This window comes from Cricetulus griseus (assembly GCF_003668045.3).
Source record: "Cricetulus griseus strain 17A/GY chromosome 1 unlocalized genomic scaffold, alternate assembly CriGri-PICRH-1.0 chr1_1, whole genome shotgun sequence".
NCBI lineage: Eukaryota > Metazoa > Chordata > Mammalia > Rodentia > Cricetidae > Cricetulus > Cricetulus griseus.
In genome coordinates this window covers 232,501,271-232,515,080 of record NW_023276807.1, presented here as the reverse complement: position 1 = coordinate 232,515,080, position 13,810 = coordinate 232,501,271, and the positions used below count along the sequence as shown (strand labels likewise).

At 39.2% G+C, this 13,810-nt stretch overlaps 1 long non-coding RNA gene across 4 annotated transcripts; it reads right to left on the bottom strand.

Annotated features, from left to right (window-relative positions):
- Positions 1 to 587: 587 nt before the first annotated feature.
- LOC113832671 lies at positions 588 to 13,582 on the bottom strand. 4 transcript variants are annotated; one of them, XR_004772568.1, is made up of 5 exons: positions 13,368 to 13,582; positions 12,835 to 12,917; positions 3,640 to 3,721; positions 2,918 to 3,189; positions 588 to 1,128 (listed from the first exon to the last, which is right to left on the bottom strand). It is a non-coding gene; the product is annotated as an uncharacterized LOC113832671 (long non-coding RNA). The 4 variants fall into 4 exon arrangements; XR_004772567.1 differs by having other exon boundaries at positions 13,270 to 13,378; XR_004772569.1 differs by lacking the exons at positions 12,835 to 12,917; positions 13,368 to 13,582 and adding an exon at positions 13,270 to 13,350.
- Positions 13,583 to 13,810: the final 228 nt, after the last annotated feature.

The following is a 13,810-nucleotide window of genomic DNA, read 5'->3' as shown; positions in this document are numbered from 1 at the left end:
AGCTTCTGAAACCCCAAAGCCACTCCCAGTGACACATTTCCTCCAACAAGGCCAATCCTTCTAATCCATTTAAATAGTTTACTCTGGTAATCAAGCACTCAAATCTATGAGCCTATAGGAGCCATTCTTATTCAAACCACCACAACTTACTTGAAACTTGTACTGTCTATTTTAAAGCTCATTTTGGGTGCTGGGGGTTGGCTTGGTGGGTAAGGCATTTGCTCTACAAACATGACTATACCTGAGTTTGGATCCCCAGAACTCATGTGGATATCTAGTGGGTATGATGGGCCTCATTCATTATCTAAGGTCACAGGAAGGAAAAACAGGAGCTTCTGGGAACAAGATAACTAGATAGATCAGCAGAGTAAGTGAACACTAGGCTGAATGACTCTGACTAGATACACAATGTAAAGAGCAATTGAGGAAGATGTCTGAAGCCAATCTTTGTCCTGCACATATATATGCACATATGTGCACCTTCAAACATATCTGAACACACATACACACCAAAAAATAAAATAAAGAAACAAAAGTCATATTCTCAGATCTCCATTAGAGAAAAATTAAAGCATGCACTCATAATATGCATTTTTCTCATACATTTACGCTTTATTACTTCTGGATACAAGCACAATATCACATTTTTATCATAGTGTGTGAATGGGAGGTGGGGGATCTTTGCACCAAGAGGGAGTGGATGTATACCCCAGAGACACTTGAGCTGCATTTAATAGCTTTCCACTACCAAGAAAGCAGCCTCAGATTTATTTTCTATAAAGAGAAAGAAATTCTTGGGTGATTTCTAGAGACCCTTTCAACTCTCAGTTTTGAGGATTCTGTGCATTCTCCACTTCTAGCCTTTGCTTTATTTAACATCTGCTAATGGGAGTTTGAAGAAATTGCTTGATTTCTCTGGAAACAGCAATGATGACTAGATGGTTTTCTCTGACAAGAAAAATTGTCAAATGCGTAGACACAGGCAAAAGAGACAGCAGGTTGGACCCTTGGCAAAATACATTGGCCCTGTCCATGGTGGCCATTGCCTGGCAGATCTTCAGAGGGTCATTAGGGTCTGTAGAGTCTGTATCTTCACTGGGTGTCTATTTACCAGATTATTCCAGCAATCTGTAGAGGCAGAGGGAAGTTGTAGAAAATCAAGAGTCTTGAACATGAATTTTATCTGTTAAGTACATATAGTATTTCTCAACCACAGAAAAGATGACACCAAATATTATATTTTATTACAGGATAAAAGAATCGGCATTTGTTAGCAGATTCTAACATTTATCACTCTCTGATCTTCAAATTCTTCAAATTCACTAATAATGATTTAGTGGTTTCTCCTTTAGAAACAGAAATAAAGAATTGGACTGTCCATGGTGGCCATTGCCTGGCAGATCTTCAGAGGGTCATTAGGGTCTGTAGAGTCTGTATCTTCACTGGGTGTCTATTTACCAGATTATTCTGGTAAATTTATATTAATTTATATTAAGACTTGTGATTACCATTTTACAAATATCCTTGAGCAGTAATTTAATGAAAGGTGTGTGTATGTGTTGTGAAGTGTGTGTGTATGTGTGTGTGTGTGTGTGTGTGTGTGTGTGTGTGTGTGTGTGTGTGTGTGTGTGAGAAAACCGAAATGCAATGACTTCATCCTTGCCCATTTGTTAACGTTTACCACCACAAATAATGAGCTATCCCCACTGGGCTTTAGCCGTATCCACATTAAATCAGTATATTGTGTCTAATTTAGAAAGTTCAGCACGGCCTAGGTGGATTGCTTTACTGCTTCACAGGGTTCAAGAGAGATCGCAAAAGCTAGCATTTAATGTAATTATAGAATAATGATTACCGCATGTAAAAAACATTCTGAGCATCTGAAACATAAAGAAGCTAGAACAAAACCTGTCTTCAGACTAGATGGAGGTTTTGAAATGGCTAATTGGTTTAATTGTCATTTCCTCCCACTCAAGGTGTTTGGTCCTTGAACCTTTCTCTTGCCTGGATGAGGAGTCTGTTTAGGGGGGTCCTCTCAGGGGGAGGGAAGTGTGCAGAGAGAGGCTGATTCAAAATGCCTTGTATTATCTGAACTTGAGAAATCAGAAAGAACTGTAGCTTCCATCTGGAAATTTTGCTGCTCATATTAAATAATGTAATTCTAATTGGCCACAATTGTTCATGAATTTCATATAGTCCCTGCTGTAAACTCAAGAAAATGGAGATGGGACAACTACCACTCCTAATTTGGAATAAAAGACATGGCAATACTAAACTGAGACAGGCATTCTGAGGCCCCCCTCTCCCCACTTTTTTTGGAGACATGGATTTAGTAAGAGGTTATGCTGGCATTTAAAACCCCAAAGTTCCTGCTTTCAACTCCAGAATGAGCAAGCTAACATTACCCCTTAATTTGCCCAATCTCCAGTCACCTAAAAATCTGTTAATTGTCTGTGTATCCCATCTGATCTTTATTTCTACTTGCCTGGATTATCTCAGGGTAGTCATGAATTACAAATGAACCTCCCAAACCACCATTCACTTTCAGCTAATAGGTTTTTGATTCATAGACTGAGTATTTAGAACTCTTTCTGAGGTGGAAAGCTCACAAAATAATTTTCAGCATGGAAGGGTTCTAGTGATTAGGTAGCCAAAATATGAGTTATTGTGCATGGATTATGATAGGCTGTTACCACCTATAGTACAAAAGCCCAAATAAATGATTATATGAAATCAAATTTAAGGCACAGGCAATTGTCTTTCCTATTCTGTTTTGAAGTCTTAGAATGTGACAGATGTTGTATTGCTTACTTTCTACCCAGATAAAGGAGAAAAGAGACTAACCCTTCCCCTTGTTTGGTTTCTAAGAATTTAGGGTATTTCTGTTATCGAAAGCATTTGTGATCATAAGTCATACCTGATCTGGGAAGAGAGAATGAGAGTCTGAGATGATTCCAGGACCATCATGAAACAGCGAGCTCCCTGGAGTTGTGCAGTGCTAACTTGTACAAGTATATCTTTCAAGTTTGGGTGCAGCTAAAGCTTAGTGGTGAGAATCTGACTTCAAGCAGAATGGAATCTGGGTCTCCTTGGGATGGCTAGATTGTAGAGACTCCAGCACTGCGTGAGTACTTCAGTGCAGCCTGCATCTTCTAGCCAGCAATGTGCAAGACTGACTTACACTAGCTCCTGCAGAGATGAAAGATGTAGGTAAACATCCCTGGGGCAAAATGTATTCCTACCTTCATGTATCTAAACAATAATTTGCTCTGGGCAGCACCAGGAGCAGTAGATACATGACCAGAAAGCTTGCTTTTCACTCCCCAAACTATAAAGAAATATCAGAGAAGTGAAAAGAAGCCTTCCCACACACATACCACTCCCCACTCGAGTCTGAGAGGACTCTGCCTTCAGCCTCATACTATGTCAGCATCATCGGTTTGTGCTACAGCTTAGAACATGTAGGGGAGAAAGAAGCTGTATCCCTAACCACACGCTTTCTGCAAGCCCCTTCCCCTGCACCCGTCTTCTTGCAGGAAAGCTCTTGCTTGCATCCTTTATGGGAAGTCATTTGTATTCTTTGCCTGTGTCTGCTGGCAGCTCCCTGTCACTCACTCTCCCTCCGAGACAACCACCTACCAGCACATCCACGGAATCACAAACATCAGCCACATCATTTACCTCCCTGATGAGAAATGTTGTTGTCATTTGTCGCTGTGTCCTAAAAATAGGAAGCAGAAAATGAAGGCAGGGAAAGATGAGAAAGTGACAGTTTAGACTGTTACAATTAGCTGGATTCCTGCTAATGGGGGTTTTATGCATTTCATCTTTTCCTTATCTTTTTGACATCTCTGCAAGATTGACTCCTGCTGCTGCAGAATATAATTATTGAACTATCCTCAGTGATACAGGATATTGATTGGCCTTCTCTGAGCAGTAAATTCTTACTGACAAGAATTATCTTCTGTCAATTTCTTTTGTACAATGCCTAGCACATGCCTAGACAAATAAAGTAATTTTAGGTATATGTTTTGATTTAAATCATTTTGATTTAGTGACTTAAAGGAAGTTATTGAACTTTTCTGTTTTACTGTTTATGACAAAAGCATAAGTAATTATGAATTAAATGATTGAAAGAAACTTCCTTGTGTCATTGAACATTCTACTATATTAATTTATGCAGACTGATTAGCATATAGGCCCTGACAGATAGTTGATGATCCATAAATTAAGATTATGTGTCATTATTATTATTATCAGTATAAACTTAAAATGCTAGGCTTAGCCTTAAGGATTTATAGTAGGGTTCAATGCCATGTATGTATGTATGTATGTATGTATGTATGTATGTATGTATGTACAGATGTAATAACATATTAATGTATGGATGAAGAGATCCCTGTGGGAAACAGAAGTTCTATACCTACATCCTGAAGGAAATAAAAGCATTTTAGAGCTTCCACCTTTCTACCTGGCAAGGGGGCAAAGGAGTTTGAGGGGAACCAAGGACCACTGTGAAACAGCTGGTCTCTTAGAGACATGCAATGATGACCTGGGAAGGAGTATCTCCCGTGTCCTAAGTCTTGCTAGGGTTAGAGTTGAGAATCAGGCTCCAATAATAATGGGTAGCTCCAGTATAATGGATGTCTGATACATGTTCTTTATCTTTATCTATATCCATCTAATTTAATCTTCAAAATAGCCCTACAAAATACTTCCCCATTTTCAGTTAGAAGGCAAGTCTCAGGACTCTACAGTTAAGTGAAGAGGTAATCACAGTTAATCCAGGCTTATCTATTCTACAGGCCTAATTTCCCCTTACTGTTCCGAGTGGAACAAAGTCTATCTAGACCTCTTGCTCATAACACTAAAACAAACATAAAATGCCTCAGCTTCACCTCCATGTTCATTTATACTGGCTGGCACTATTCAGCTTTGCCACACCTATCATGGTTAACATATTAATGTTTGAGTTGAAGGATGAAGAATGCAGTATCCATCATACCTAATGGAGAGGAAAAGTCCCCTGTTGTGCAAAGATGGAGGACTGCTATAATAACAGGAAGGGCATACGTGAAAGTGTTAGAGCAAAATCTGTTGTTTTGACAATCAATAGATACAAGTAAAACACTAAAACTAATAAAATAAAAAGCTCCCATGTTGAGAAGGAGGAGAGTAAGGAAGGGGGAGAGGAGAGGAGAGAAGAGAGAGAGAGAGAGAGAGAGAGAGAGAGAGAGAGAGAGAGAGATCATTGCCAATTCACCAATCCCTACTGGTCTGTCCGCACCAGCTTTCCCAGCTGTAACAGAACGTCTTTTGTCATCCGTGATTTCCTTATACTCAAACACCAAGACCCACACTCCAGCCTTCTCAGAACCAAAAGGTCATGTGCTGTTTGTGGATCACAATTGGAAAACAGCATTGGGAATGACTGTGGATCACATGGATAAACTGAGTCAATTTACAGATAGAAAAAAAAAAACATAGTATTTTTATCTACTAGATTGCTCTTCCTCACATTATCAGAGGTTCCTTGAGGGCAGGACTATGTCTTAACCTTTAAAGATGCCCCTCCTCCACAGGCTGTCAGAGTACCTGTACATGGTGGGCATTCAGAATACTGCTAAGTGACTGGATCACTAGCAACCATATATAATCAGAAAAATGTCATCCATAAGGATTTTCCCCCTTTGTCTTTCAGTTTTCAGGCTGTTTCACTACTATACTCTAGGGATTGTGTATGTTTCACTCAGGAAACATCAAAAGGCAATGGAGAGTGTTTTATGGTCTCCCAAAAGTCCTGCTACCTTTTTTTAACAGGCGCAGTGGGGGTACTCATTTCTTACCATTTATTTGTTATTGAAATAACACTGTAGCTTTATTGGTAATAAATTAGTAATATTTAATACTTGAGCTTTGGCTTCAAAATATTTATGTTGACTATATAATACTCACACATAAAAGCAATTAAATGAACAAAGGGGATTTTCTCCCTCCCTGTTGTTACTTATTGGAATATTAATTGCAAAGGATGCAGGTTTTCATAGTTTACTCAGGATGCTATGACAAAATACTTGAGACTATGAAAAGTATAAACAGCAAAAGCTTACATATTATCACCCCAAGTTGGGATTCTAAAATCAAGACTTGTGCCTACTAATATGGACATTTCTTTTTTTTTCTCCCCCAAAGACAGCACCTTCTTGATGTGGCCATGGCAAAGAACATTTTATAAGGACACTAATACCTCATAGACTTACAAGTGTCTCAAGTTTCACCTCTTATTGTGGATTAAATTTCAACATGAATTTGAAGCTATACAAATATTCAAACCATATTTTACATGCAATTTTGTTTTTTAATTCCCTCTCACCAACTATTCACTTTCTAACACTAAATCTAATTCATCAGTATATTCTATGGGCTTTCCCTTCAACATGTATCCACAGGCTGCTTTTAACTTACCAGCATCGCAGCTGGTGTTTCTTAGGGAAGTGTGTTGACCATGAGTCCACATCCCATCCTGACCACCTACACTCTTCCCCCATCTGTAAGGTAGGGAGTAACACAGTAAGTTCCTCAAGGGGCTTTGGTAGCACTAGATATGCTAATATATGTGAAACACTTAAAATAGCTCTTGGCTCTCTAACACTGTCATGGTCATTATTATCCTCATCATCTCTGAGTAGTCATTGTCCAAACTTTTACTTCCTTGCCCAGATTTCATAAGATCAGTTCTTAATGCACTAGTCAAACAAAATCATGTCCCTCATTTTCCAAAGTCCTGGATTGCCTGTAGCATAGCTATAAAGAAATTCAAAGTCATTGTCATGGTGCATCTGGCTTTGTTGGAGCTAGCTCCTGTTTACCCTCTGGGAACATGTTCTATTATTCTTGCCTCAGTTCACAATGCCTGGCTGTCCTTCTTTCTTTCCTCATACTTCACACTTGATGCCATCTCTACATGAGATGGCTTTCTTGACATATTTTTCTGGCAATTTTCCCCTACTGTATTCAGGTCGATGTTCAAATGACACAGTTTAGCACTTCCTTGGGCTTGTTCCCCCCAACAGCACTTTTTGTCATTTTTCACACTCTTTTCTCTTTTCCTACTTTATTTTCTCATAGTCCCCACCACTTCCTGACACCATGTATTTACTGCTTCTGTTTCTATTGTCTGTCTTGCCTAGTAGAATGTAAGCTCCATGAAGTTAAATGTCATTGTGTCTAGTATAATATTTCCAGTCCCTCCAAAATAATACTCTCCAGGGCCATTCAAGTTCCATTTATTTCATGAACTTTTCTCAATTACAATCAGAGCATAATTACAACCTCTGGACATCATCAATCATATTTGCATACAAATATATTTGCATATATATTTATGTCCATGATTCATTTTGCAGTTTCTAATTACTTATCCATTGCTTCAGTATTCCCTGTATCACCTTTAAACTGTTTCAAAGGAAAGCTTTTGTCTATCTTCTGTTAAGATTACATAAATCTCTAATATGCATACTTATGAAAAATGCTTATTGGACAAATGAATACATGAATGAAATTAAAATGTGCCCAGTGACCAGAACATTGGGTTTTCAACAAACTTGTTCTCAGTTTTTACATTAATTCTAAACTTTGAGAAGGCTATTATTAAACAGAATACATACTACATATCTAGTAAATATCTTTTCATTTTTCATGACCAAATGGTACTCATACACCATTCCATTGAAAGTGACATATATACTCTTACCTCCTCCATCCATCCATTTATTCAAGATAGCAAATGAAGTCAGGGTGTGTGCAGATGGAGTCTGGGGGAATACTTAACCTGAAGTACAGCATGGGTGACTGGCAAACCACATGACCTCTTTAGTGGTAATTTGAAAATACATACCCTGCCCCACCCCCCACCACCCGAACTGTTCCAGTATATTGATGAGGAAAGTACATCTCAGAAAGGTTAAGTTCATATCCTAAAGAGTGGTAAAGATATCAATAATAAACATAAACCACAATCTAATAAACCACATAAACCACAATCTAATGTGATGTATTAGATATAGAAGTGAAAGGGAGACCCTAACAGTGAAACCAAAGTGTTCAGTTCTCCCTTCTGCTTGGGAAAGTAGTGTGGTCAGAGAGGATTCAGGTCAAAGTTACTTCAATTGAACTTTGATGAACCAATGGAAGTTATCTAGACAAGTAAAAAGGCCAGTTACAACCAGAGGATCCAGAGCATAAAATTAACGAACAACTCCAAAGGGATGATGGGAGTCAAAGCATCTAACTTGATGCCAGGGTTTGAACTCTTTATAACACAAATGCACAGTCTGCCATACTGTGACTGAGGTCAGGGGTCCGTTTCTGGGATGAGATGAAGATCTCTTCAACATACTGCCTCATGCCCACATCATGCTTGCACAGGGTTCATGCTCTCAGCACGAGGTTGTTCAGGTGGTTACTGAGATTTCTGGCCAGACTGATACACAGAGATGCTAATTTTTGTTTGCATTTTCAGGGCATCTCTCTCTAAACGGGTAGCTACAGGGTGATAGTGACAGGAAGGAAGGAAGAAATGATCCATCCATCCATACATATAGTAGAAAGTAGGAAATTTCTGAGCTCTTGGAGTGAGCATAGCCCGGGACCAGGTCCTGGAGAGCAACAGTCCTCTCATTAATCTGGATCTCTGTATATTGCAAAATACAACCACACAGAGATTCGGAAATCAGATACAGTGATGAATATCTGAATTGAAGATACTATGAGGATAAAAGATGCTTATTGTATGAAACATGGAGACTCAAAAAATGCCCTGGTTCACTAATTAAAGTATCTTTCCACTTTCTAATCCTTTGCCTTTTCTAACTTCGGGGTGGCTGCTGGCAAGAGCTGCCCTCCACCCGCCAGTGCCAGCTTCTGCACAGAGTCAAGAAATCAACATTATAATCATGCCTTGTTTCCATAGCAAGCACTCCCACAGCTCGGAGCAAAACAGCACTTTCTAGATCTTGCCAGAGTGCATGTGGCAAAGAAAGATTAATTAGCTGCTCACTAATTGACAGTATTTCCCACCACATCTGCTTGTGCCTGATGTGAGTTTAAATGTCTCTATTTAAATGCGTGAAGCTGATTGAATGTGTATAAAACTTAATGCCCCCTTTCAAACTTCTGAGCTGCCTGGTACTGGGTTCTCTGTCTTTAGATGGTAGAGATGTCAGGGGTGTGGGCACAGATGGAGGCTACTGGAGCATAGGACAGGAGGCACAGCCTGGTGACTGGCAGACCATACTGCCTCTTTAGAGTTTTATTTTTACTAAAGGTGTTAAATGAGATCCATGGCTTCATGTGTTTCCTGGTGTTCTAGAAGTATCAGTTCTCTTAGGACATCCTATGCTTTATAAAAGGGAGGTTCAGTAGACCTTTTGACCCAGAAGAACTTTCTGTCATGATGGAAAATCTCAACAACGACATCATTTATCTCACAGCCAGAAAACACTTGGCTTGTTTTTACCTGGTCACACCTCCATGTAAACCCCACACAGTAGAACTTGTAGAAACATGACTATAAAACTGGAGTTTAAATTGTATTTGCTTTTAATTAGTTTACATTTAAATAGCCCAATTTTAGCTGGGAGTTAACATTTTGGTTCCAGTAGCTCTGAAGGGCTGCAGTTGGTGACTAAGTAGACATCAATGAAGACTTTATCATGCTAGAGGCTGCTCTTCAGGTTAGATGATGTCTTAGCCCCATCAGCATCCCTCATGTGTCAGGCAAAATGTTCGGGGAGATATACAAGGCATATTTCTCTTCTCTCCATACCAGAGAGATGGTGTTTAGTCCTTGCTATGTAAAATAGTCAGGTTTGGATGGTGGAGTTAGCATCCTTAGTCTTAGAACCTATGATAACTTAGCCTGGTGGTTTTCAAGTGTACTGCATCTACAGAAGCCTTTACCTGAGGGAAATCATCATGGAAGCACATTATTGAAAAGAGAAAAAGGTCAAGCATTCTCTGATTGTAACACGAGTAGAGATGTTCTGGACTCGGTCCACTCAACTTGTCTCAGGGACTGCTGATTGACTTAGAAGTTTCTGCTGGCCCCACATTTCAGACCATAGAGAAAATAAACACCAGAACCCAGAAAAATATTTGAATGAAGTTAATTTTCTCAGCCTGGTAATTCTCTATTTTTCCACAGACCAGAAGAAAAAGTCAAGGATTTCCAGAGTAAAGATGGTCAGAGCTCTGTCAAGACTACCTCAGAACTTCAGGAGGCTCAAGGCAGGGAGAGCTTTTTAATCAACATGGCCTTCAGAGTTGGTGGGTGAAGGCTGAGGGGTGTGATGATGATGCAATGGGCTTGCACCCACATCTAGCACAAGTTTGAAAATTAAGGACCATCAGTTTCACATGAAAATTTTGAGGGGCCAATGCCAAGGTGACCTCTGAGATATGAACCAAAGAGGGTGACTTCTATGAGAAAGGAATCAGTCCTGAGAGGGGAAAGTGTGAAATTACCAGGAAATGGTGTTTCCAGCATTTTCTGTCTCCAAATCATGCAAGCTATATATACAATGTACAACAAATCCCATCATAAGTGCCAACATCTGACCCTTGGAGAAAAGGAAGATGATCACACAGTTCATAGAGCAGCTTTGCAGGCCAGGCTTTCTAGCAAAGGAGTGCACAGCTCCCTCAGATAGGGGGAGGCTCGAATAGTCCTTCAATTACAGTTCCCTATACACTAAGGTAAGTAACTGCCAGTAACTTTCCAGAAAGTTGAATGATAGCATGGCTGTAACTTTTCAATCTTTCTCAACCACTATAAAGCAAACAGTAGGGCCTCCTAGACTTTACGTCAATATTTTAACCAATGACTACAACTGTGGAAACCAGATTACTGTATATATTTCCCCCTAACTCTCATGTTCACTTAGAGCCAAAATTGTTGGCAAGGGTTTTGCCTTTTGCCACATGTTTGGGCAAGCATGGCATTCTGAGGAGGACTTATCACAAAAGTGCCATTTGCTATCATTTTTCTTGGCTTTATTACATTCCTGATTGTCTTTTCTTGCAGATCGAATTTGCTAAATCACTTTCACCCAGTAACCTAATTATGGAAATACTAATTGTATGATACTAAAGTCAGGGGTGTGCTAATTCCTTCTCTCCAGCTCTCTGGGCTCTTTTAGCCAAGGTGGCTGTCTACATCACTGCCACACATCACAAGTGAGCACCCTTCTCATTTGCTTTGTTTTTCCAATGTAAACATTGCTTACAACAAGTTAAGCATTTAGAGAAAGTCCTTTATTGCTTGGTTTAAAAGAATACAGACATTCTTGCCCTCTTTTTTTTCTATTTTTCATTCAACCATGGAGTGGCTTGAATGAAAATGGCCCCATAGGCTCATGCATTTCTAAGTCTGGTTCCTAGCTGGAAGCCTGTTTAAGGAGTATTTAGAAGTGTTGCATTGTTGGAGAAGGTGTATCACTGAGGATAGCTTTGAGGATTCAAAAGCCTATGCCCACCTTGTCTCTCTGCATCCTCCTTGTGGCTCAGATATCAGCTATTGCTTCAGCATCATAAGTGCTTGCCTGCTGCCATGCTCCCCACCATGGCCACCATGACTCACCCTCTGAAACTGGGAGCAAGCCCTTAACTAAACGCTTTCACTTATAAGTCTCCTTGATCATGGTGTTTGTCTCTTCATAGCAATAGAAGAGTAACTAAGATAAACCAGCAGGCTCAGAGGCCTATAGTAAATTTCCTCAAGATTTCACTTTGGAAACAAAAGTTGGCCAGATGGACCTCATCTTTGATACTAGGAGCCAACCTTATGATGACTTCCATGAAGCCTCTCAGCTAAGGACAGCTGCTGTCCAACTCTGATCAAGTGCTTGGCATGACACTTTTTCAGGGTGTGTCTCCATTAAATTTGAATCTTTAGTGTAACTATAATATTTCTTCAGTCTGTAAGTCAGTTCCTTTCAGAAAGCTACAGCTTCGAAAGGTTGTTATTTCTCAGGAAACCTTCAGAAGCAGAATCTATAATGAGGCCACTCTTATTCTATTCCTCTCAAGCTTGTGAGAGGATCTTGTACCTTGTTCCTCTTTCAGTCACTAATGTGTAACACAAGTTCAGGCTCATGTCATGGTTAATAAACTATAAAAATCCCTAAGCTGGATGCAACTTAAACAAAGAAACATTTTAGAATGAAAAGTTGTATAAAGTAAGGCAGGTAGTGATAGGTTGGTACAGGTCTGCAATCCCAGCACTTGGGAGTGGGAGGCAGGACAATTAGGATGAATTTAAGGTTATCCCCTGGCTACATAGAAAGTTTGTGGCCAAGCAAAACAAAGCCAAAAAGAATTGAAATAGATTCCTTTCTGTCTCCACCCTCATCCCCGGGTTTTTGCTTGTGTCATACTTAAGGGATATTGATTCTGAATATTTTAAATATGATCCAAGCAAAAACTTCATAAGAAATAAATTGAAGAAAACACAAATAATAGAAATACTTCCGTGTTCATAGGTTAATTGAAAATAGTGAAACAGCTGTCTTACGAAAAGTGCTCGATGGATTCAAAAATCTCCATCAAAATTCCAGTGATTCAAAGAACTAGATAAAGGAACCCTGAAATTTGTATGAAAATACAAAAGATCCCTAATAGCAAATTAATCATAAGTAGACAAAAAATACTAGAAAAATTACAAATACCTAGGCTCAAATAACACTATTGAACCATAGTAACAAACTGTGGGTACTGGTACAAAAGGAGACATGTAGACCAATGGAATGGAATAGAGACCCCAGAAAAAAAACTCACACAGATACAGTCACCTAATGTTTGACAAAGATATCCAAAGATAGTATCTTCAACAGCTAGTACTTTGGAAACTGGATACCCACCTGTAGAAGAGTGAAATAAAAATCACATCTCTCACTCTATATAAATTAAACAAAATGCATCAAACACCTGAAACACTGAAACTGCTAGAGGGCAATGTAGAGGAAACACTTAAACATGCATGCATGAACAACGAGTTTCTGAAAGGGACTCTGATAACATAGAAAACGACTGAAGACTTGACCAATTGGGCTGCATGAAATTAAAAAGCTCTTAACATAGCAAAAGAAACCACCAGAAGAATAGAAAGAATACCTTCAGAGTGGGAGAAATAATTTTCCAGCTACACACCATGAGTTAATATCTAGGATATATAAAGTACCAAAAAAAATTAAAGCACACAAAAAAACTTACTTCTAAAGAATAAATGGACGATCAAACTAGATAGATGCTTCTCTAAAGAAGAACACAAACAGCCAGTGAATATTTGAAAAGGGGTTCAATATCCTTACCCGCCCAGGAAATGCAAAGTGAAAGTACTTCAGACTGCATCTCATCCCTGTCAGACTGACTAACCTCCAGAACACAAACAAGTGCTGATGAATACTGTGCAGGAAGAAAGCCTGCTGGCGGGAATGTCAGCTTGTGCAGAGACTGTAATCACCAGCACAGAGATTCCTCAAAAACCTAAAGCTGGAATATCCATATGAGCCAAGATGCACTGGCCCTGATCATACCCAAAGTCTCTTAAGTTTTACTACAGAGATAACATCTGTGTTTATTGGTGCACTAGTCATGATAGCTTCGATTAGTTCTCCATAAACCAATGGGTGGATAGACTAAGTGTGGTGATGTTACCAATGCCATTTTACTTAGTCATGAAGGAAAATGAAAAGTTAAAAATTTGCAGGAAAATGAGTATAATTGGAGATCACTACACTAAGTGAAATAAGTC